Source organism: Drosophila mauritiana, unplaced genomic scaffold (genome assembly GCF_004382145.1).
Source record: "Drosophila mauritiana strain mau12 unplaced genomic scaffold, ASM438214v1 U_193, whole genome shotgun sequence".
Taxonomy (NCBI): Eukaryota; Metazoa; Arthropoda; class Insecta; order Diptera; family Drosophilidae; genus Drosophila; species Drosophila mauritiana.
Window position 1 is genome coordinate 1 of NW_022881326.1, and position 8,498 is coordinate 8,498.

The following is an 8,498-nucleotide window of genomic DNA, read 5'->3' on the forward strand; positions in this document are numbered from 1 at the left end:
TAGTTCTACCATAAACGATGCCAGCTAGCAATTGGGTGTAGCTACTTTTATGGCTCTCTCAGTCGCTTCCCGGGAAACCAAAGCTTTTGGGCTCCGGGGAAGTATGGTTGCAAAGCTGAAACTTAAAGGAATTGACGGAAGGGCACCACCAGGAGTGGAGCCTGCGGCTTAATTTGACTCAACACGGGAAAACTTACCAGGTCCGAACATAAGTGTGTAAGACAGATTGATAGCTCTTTCTCGAATCTATGGGTGGTGGTGCATGGCCGTTCTTAGTTCGTGGAGTGATTTGTCTGGTTAATTCCGATAACGAACGAGACTCAAATATATTAAATAGATATCTTCAGGATTATGGTGCTGAAGCTTATGTAGCCTTCATTCATGGTGGCAGTAAAATGTTTATTGTGTTTGAATGTGTTTATGTAAGTGGAGCCGTACCTGTTGGTTTGTCCCATTATAAGGACACTAGCTTCTTAAATGGACAAATTGCGTCTAGCAATAATGAGATTGAGCAATAACAGGTCTGTGATGCCCTTAGATGTCCTGGGCTGCACGCGCGCTACAATGAAAGTATCAACGTGTATTTCCTAGACCGAGAGGTCCGGGTAAACCGCTGAACCACTTTCATGCTTGGGATTGTGAACTGAAACTGTTCACATGAACTTGGAATTCCCAGTAAGTGTGAGTCATTAACTCGCATTGATTACGTCCCTGCCCTTTGTACACACGCCCGTCGCTACTACCGATTGAATTATTTAGTGAGGTCTCCGGACGTGATCACTGTGACGCCTTGCGTGTTACGGTTGTTTCGCAAAAGTTGACCGAACTTGATTATTTAGAGGAAGTAAAAGTCGTAACAAGGTTTCCGTAGGTGAACCTGCGGAAGGATCATTATTGTATAATATCCTTATCGTTAATAAACATTTGTTATAATACAAATAAATACAATTTACCAAAATAAAAATATTACAAAATGATTCCACGGAATCAAAAGTTAAAGTCAAAATAAAATGAAGATGGCTTTTATTTTATATGTGGGGCTTGGCAACCTCATAAAAAGACTTTAACATTATTAATGTTGTTGTGCGTATTTGTGGCAGTACCTACTACAACAATGGCGTTTCCTATAAAACGGTTGTTTCGCAAAAGTTGACCGAACTTGATTATTTAGAGGAAGTAAAAGTCGTAACAAGGTTCCGTAGGTGAACCTGCGGAAGGATCATTATTGTATAATATCCTTATCGTTAATAAACATTTGTTATAATACAAATAAATACATTTACCAAAATAAAAATATTACAAAATGATTCCACGGAATCAAAAGTTAAAGTCAAAATAAAATGAAGATGGCGTGGGGCTTGGCAACCTCATAAAAAGACTTTAACATTATTAATGTGTTGTGCGTATTTGTGGCAGTACTACTACAACAATGGCGTTTCCTATAAAAACAAATTCTCGAAAATGGAAATCGAAGAAACTGAACAAAATTTGAAAGTAGAAGTCGAATTAAAATTAAAATAATTTTGAATGTGGTATTCAAAATAAGTGTGTGTGTATATGGACCATAATATACACGCGTTGCGAATATGTATTGTTCATCTATGTTATGAGCATACGTTGGCTAATGCAACAACCTAAAATATACAATGTTTGTACCTGTCATCCATCAGGTTAATGTTTTATATAAATTTTGCAGTATGTGTCACCCAAAATAGCAAACCATAACCAGATTTTTATGATACATAATGCTTATATGAAACTAAGACATATCGCAACATTTATTTTTAGGTATAAAAATAAATTTATTGAAGGAATTGATATATGCCAGTAAAATGGTGTATTTTTTAATTTCTTTCAATAAAAACAATATTGATATTATATAAAAATGAATTATAAAACTCTAAGCGGTGGATCACTCGCTCATGGGTCGATGAAGAACGCAGCAAACTGTGCGTCATCGTGTGAACTGCAGGACACATGAACATCGACATTTTGAACGCATATCGCAGTCCATGCTGTTATGTACTTTAATTAATTTTATAGTGCTGCTTGGACTACATATGGTTGAGGGTTGTAAGACTATGCTAATTAAGTTGTTTATAAATTTTTTATAAGCATATGGTATATTATTGGATTAAATAATGATTTTATTCATAATATTAAAAAGAAATGAAAAACATTATCTCACATTTGAATGTGAAAAACGAAGAGAAATATTTTCTTTTCAATCAAATAATACTGAGAAATGTCTAGCATAAAAAATTGAAATATTTTTCATCTAGAATTGTCTCTTATTAATGATTCGGAAAAAGAAAAATCTTGGTTTTGTTATTATTCTTCGTTGGTTCGTTAAATGGATAAAAAATAACTTTGCTTACAAGAACTATTGGAACTATTTATAACGAATTAATTGATTGTTTTATCATTTATATATAAAGAATTTATGGCAAAAATAGTTATATATACAACCTCAACTCATATGGGACTACCCCTGAATTTAAGCATATTAATAGGGAGGAAAAGAAACTAACAAGGATTTTCTTAGTAGCGGCGAGCGAAAAGAAAACAGTTCAGCACTAAGTCATTTGTCTATATGGCAAATGTGAGATGCAGTGTATGGAGCGTCAATATTCTAGTATGAGAAAATTAATGATTTTAAGTCCTTCTTAAATGAGGCCATTTACCCATAGAGGGTGCCAGGCCCGTATAACGTTAATGATTACTAGATGATGTTTCCAAAGAGTCGTGTTGCTTGATAGTGCAGCACTAAGTGGGTGGTAAACTCCATCTAAAACTAAATATAACCATGAGACCGATAGTAAACAAGTACCGTGAGGGAAAGTTGAAAAGAACTCTGAATAGAGAGTTAAACAGTACGTGAAACTGCTTAGAGGTTAAGGCCCGATGAACCTGAATATCCGTTATGGAAAATTCATCATTAAAATTGTAATATTTAAATAATATTATTAAGAATAATTGCATTTTTTCCATATAAGGACATTGTAATCTATTAGCATATCCCAATTTATCATAAATATAACTTATAGTTTATTCCAATTAAATTGCTTGCATTTTAACACAGAATAAATGTTATTAATTTGATAAAGGCTGATAGATTTATATTATTACAGAGCGTTAATTTTTCGGAATTATATAATGGCATAATTATCATTGATTTTTGTGTTTATTATATGCTCTGTATGATTAACAATGCGAAAGATTCAGGATACCTTCGGGACCCGTCTTGAAACACGGACCAAGGAGTCTAAATATGTGCAAGTTATGGGATGTAAACCTAATAGCGTAATTAACTTGACTAATAATGGGATTAGTTTTTTAGCTATTTATAGCTAATTAACACAATCCCGGGGCGTTCTATATAGTTATGTATAATGTATATTTATATTATTTATGCCTCTAACTGGAACGTACCTTGAGCATATATGCTGTGACCCGAAAGATGGTGAACTATACTTGATCAGGTTGAAGTCAGGGGAAACCCTGATGGAAGACCGAAACAGTTCTGACGTGCAAATCGATTGTCAGAATTGAGTATAGGGGCGAAAGACCAATCGAACCATCTAGTAGCTGGTTCCTTCCGAAGTTTCCCTCAGGATAGCTGGTGCATTTTAATATTATATAAAATAATCTTATCTGGTAAAGCGAATGATTGAGGCCTTAGGGTCGAAACGATCTTAACCTATTCTCAAACTTTAAATGGGTAAGAACCTTAACTTTCTTGATATGAAGTTCAAGGTTATGATATAATTGCCCAGTGGGCCACTTTTGGTAAGCAGAACTGGCGCTGTGGGATGAACCAAACGTAATGTTACGGTGCCCAAATTAACAACTCATGCAGATACCATGAAAGGCGTTGGTTGCTTAAAACAGCAGGACGGTGATCATGGAAGTCGAAATCCGCTAAGAGTGTGTAACAACTCACCTGCCGAAGCAACTAGCCCTTAAAATGGATGGCGCTTAAGTTGTATACCTATACATTACCGCTAAAGTAGATGATTTATATTACTTGTGATATAAATTTTGAAACTTTAGTGAGTAGGAAGGACAATGGTATGCGTAGAAGTGTTTGGCGTAAGCCTGCATGGAGCTGCCATTGGTACAGATCTTGGTGGTAGTAGCAAATAATCGAATGAGACCTTGGAGGACTGAAGTGGAGAAGGGTTTCGTGTGAACAGTGGTTGATCACGAGTTAGTCGGTCCTAAGTTCAAGGCGAAAGCCGAAAATTTTCAAGTAAAACAAAATGCCTAACTATATAAACAAAGCGAATATAATACACTTGAATAATTTTGAACGAAAGGGAATACGGTTCCAATTCCCGTAACCTGTTGAGTATCCGTTTGTTATTAAATATGGGCCTCGTGCTCATCCTGGCAACAGGAACGACCATAAAGAAGCCGTCGAGAGATATCGGAAGAGTTTTCTTTTCTGTTTTATAGCCGTACTACCATGGAAGTCTTTCGCAGAGAGATATGGTAGATGGGCTAGAAGAGCATGACATATACTGTTGTGTCGATATTTTCTCCTCGGACCTTGAAAATTTATGGTGGGGACACGCAAACTTCTCAACAGGCCGTACCAATATCCGCAGCTGGTCTCCAAGGTGAAGAGTCTCTAGTCGATAGAATAATGTAGGTAAGGGAAGTCGGCAAATTAGATCCGTAACTTCGGGATAAGGATTGGCTCTGAAGATTGAGATAGTCGGGCTTGATTGGGAAACAATAACATGGTTTATGTGCTCGTTCTGGGTAAATAGAGTTTCTAGCATTTATGTTAGTTACTTGTTCCCCGGATAGTTTAGTTACGTAGCCAATTGTGGAACTTTCTTGCTAAAATTTTTAAGAATACTATTTGGGTTAAACCAATTAGTTCTTATCAATTATAACGATTATCAATTAACAATCAATTCAGAACTGGCACGGACTTGGGGAATCCGACTGTCTAATTAAAACAAAGCATTGTGATGGCCCTAGCGGGTGTTGACACAATGTGATTTCTGCCCAGTGCTCTGAATGTCAAAGTGAAGAATTCAAGTAAGCGCGGGTCAACGGCGGGAGTAACTATGACTCTCTTAAGGTAGCCAAATGCCTCGTCATCTAATTAGTGACGCGCATGAATGGATTAACGAGATTCCTACTGTCCCTATCTACTATCTAGCGAAACCACAGCCAAGGGAACGGGCTTGGAATAATTAGCGGGGAAAGAAGACCCTTTGAGCTTGACTCTAATCTGGCAGTGTAAGGAGACATAAGAGGTGTAGAATAAGTGGGAGATATTAGACCTCGGTTTGGTATCGTCAATGAAATACCACTACTCTTATTGTTTCCTTACTTACTTGATTAAATGGAACGTGTATCATTTCCTAGCCATTATACGGATATATTTATTATATCTTATGGTATTGGGTTTTGATGCAAGCTTCTTGATCAAAGTATCACGAGTTTGTTATATAATCGCAAACAAATTCTTTAATAAAACGATGCATTTATGTATTTTGATTTGAAAATTTGGTATAACTCCAATTACTCAGGTATGATCCAATTCAAGGACATTGCCAGGTAGGGAGTTTGACTGGGGCGGTACATCTCTCAAATAATAACGGAGGTGTCCCAAGGCCAGCTCAGTGCGGACAGAAACCACACATAGAGCAAAAGGGCAAATGCTGACTTGATCTCGGTGTTCAGTACACACAGGGACAGCAAAAGCTCGGCCTATCGATCCTTTTGGTTTAAAGAGTTTTTAACAAGAGGTGTCAGAAAAGTTACCATAGGGATAACTGGCTTGTGGCGGCCAAGCGTTCATAGCGACGTCGCTTTTTGATCCTTCGATGTCGGCTCTTCCTATCATTGTGAAGCAAAATTCACCAAGCGTTGGATTGTTCACCCATGCAAGGGAACGTGAGCTGGGTTTAGACCGTCGTGAGACAGGTTAGTTTTACCCTACTAATGACAAAACGTTGTTGCGACAGCATTCCTGCGTAGTACGAGAGGAACCGCAGGTACGGACCAATGGCACAATACTGTTCGAGCGAACAGTGGTATGACGCTACGTCCGTTGGATTATGCCTGAACGCCTCTAAGGTCGTATCCGTGCTGGACTGCAATGATAAATAAGGGGCAATTTGCATTGTATGGCTTCTAAACCATTTAAAGTTTATAATTTATTTTATAAACGACAATGGATGTGATGCCAATGTAATTTGTAACATAGTAAATTAGGAGGATCTTCGATCACCTGATGCCGCGCTAGTTACATATAAAAGCATTATTTAATACAATGACAAAGCCTAGAATCAATTGTAAACGACTTTTGTAACAGGCAAGGTGTTGTAAGTGGTTGAGCAGCTGCCATACTGCGATCCACTGAAGCTTATCCTTTGCTTGATGATTCGATAAATAAATGATTTTTCCTGTAGCCAAACAAACACCTCGTCATCAATTAGTGACGCATATGATATTGTCCCTATCATATAATTTTGATATAAAGACTTTAAAGAATATAAGTTGAAATATCATCAATTAGTGACGCATATGATATTGTCCTATCGTATAATTTTTGATATAAAGACTTTAAAGAATTCTATCACGTTGCCAAATACCTCGTCATCAATTTAGTGACGCATATGATATTGTCCCTATCATATAATTAATATAAAGACTTTAATGAATTGTGTCAAGTTGCCAAACACCTCGTCATCAATTTAGTGACGCATATGATATTGTCCCTATCATATAATTTTTGATATAAAGACTTTAAAGAATTATATCAAGTTGCCAAATACCTCGTCATCAATTTAGTGACGCATATGATATTGTCCCTATCATATAATTAATATAAAGACTTTAATGAATTGTGTCAAGTTGCCAAACACCTCGTCATCAATTTAGTGACGCATATGATATTGTCCCTATCATATAATTTTTGATATAAAGACTTTAAAGAATTATATCAAGTTGCCAAATACCTCGTCATCAATTTAGTGACGCATATGATATTGTCCTATCATATAATTAATATAAAGACTTTAATGAATTGTGTCAAGTTGCCAAACACCTCGTCATCAATTTAGTGACGCATATGATATTGTCCCTATCATATAATTTTTGATATAAAAACTTTAAAGAATTGTATCAAGTTGCCAAATACCTCGTCATCAATTTAGTGACGCATATGATATTGTCCCTATCATATAATTAATATAAAGACTTTAATGAATTGTGTCAAGTTGCCAAACACCTCGTCATCAATTTAGTGACGCATATGATATTGTCCCTATCATATAATTTTTGATATAAAAACTTTAAAGAATTGTATCAAGTTGCCAAATACCTCGTCATCAATTTAGTGACGCATATGATATTGTCCCTATCATATAATTAATATAAAGACTTTAATGAATTGTGTCAAGTTGCCAAACACCTCGTCATCAATTTAGTGACGCATATGATATTGTCCCTATCATATAATATTTGATATAAAGACTTTAAAGAATTATATCAAGTTGCCAAATACCTCGTCATCAATTTAGTGACGCATATGATATTGTCTCTATCATATAATTAATATAAAGACTTTAATGAATTGTGTCAAGTTGCCAAACACCTCGTCATCAATTTAGTGACGCATATGATATTGTCCCTATCATATAATTTTTGATATAAAGACTTTAAAGAATTCTATCAAGTTGCCAAATACCTCGTCATCAATTTAGTGACGCATATGATATTGTCTCTATCATATAATTAATATAAAGACTTTAATGATTTGTGTCACGTTGCCAAACACCTCGTCATCAATTTAGTGACGCATATGATATTGTCCCTATCATATAATTAATATAAAGACTTTTTAAAGAATTGTATCAAGTTGCCAAACACCTCGTCATCAACTACTATATTATGGTTGCGCCGACCTCTCATATTGTATTCTCTTATGTCTTCATAGGATTTTGGCAATTATACGAGTAAATTAAATAATATACATATGAAAATGATTAATTATTATATGTATAAGGGAAAAAATGCTGAAATATTCCCATATTATCTTAGTATTATAGAGGAAAGACCGTTGCCGACCTCTGATATTGTTCAAAACTTATGTATTTATATGATTTTGGCAATTATATGAGTAAATTAAATAATATACATATAAAATGATTAAATATTATATGTATAAATGTATAAAGGAAAAAATGATGAAATATTCCCACATTATCTTAGTATTATAGAGGAAAGACCGTTGCTGACCTCTGATATTGTTCAAAACTTATGTATTTATATGATTTTGGCAATAATATGAGTAAATTAAATAATATACATATGAAAATGATTAATTATTATATGTATAAATGTATAAGGGAAAAAATGCTGAAAATATTCCCATATTATCTTAGTATTATAGAGGAAAGACCGTTGCTGACCTCTGATATTGTTCAAAACTTATGTATTTATATGATTTTGGCAATTATATGAGTAAATTA

General features: G+C 35.0%; 1 non-coding gene and 1 pseudogene across 1 annotated transcript; both read left to right on the top strand.

Moving 5' to 3' along the window:
- Window positions 1–1,896: 1,896 nt before the first annotated feature.
- Window positions 1,897–2,074, top strand: LOC117149314 (annotated as a pseudogene).
- Window positions 2,075–2,465: 391 nt separating this feature from the next.
- LOC117149312 lies at window positions 2,466–6,411 on the top strand. Its single transcript, XR_004460202.1, has one exon. It is a non-coding gene; the product is annotated as a large subunit ribosomal RNA (ribosomal RNA).
- The last annotated feature ends 2,087 nt before the right edge of the window (window positions 6,412–8,498 follow it).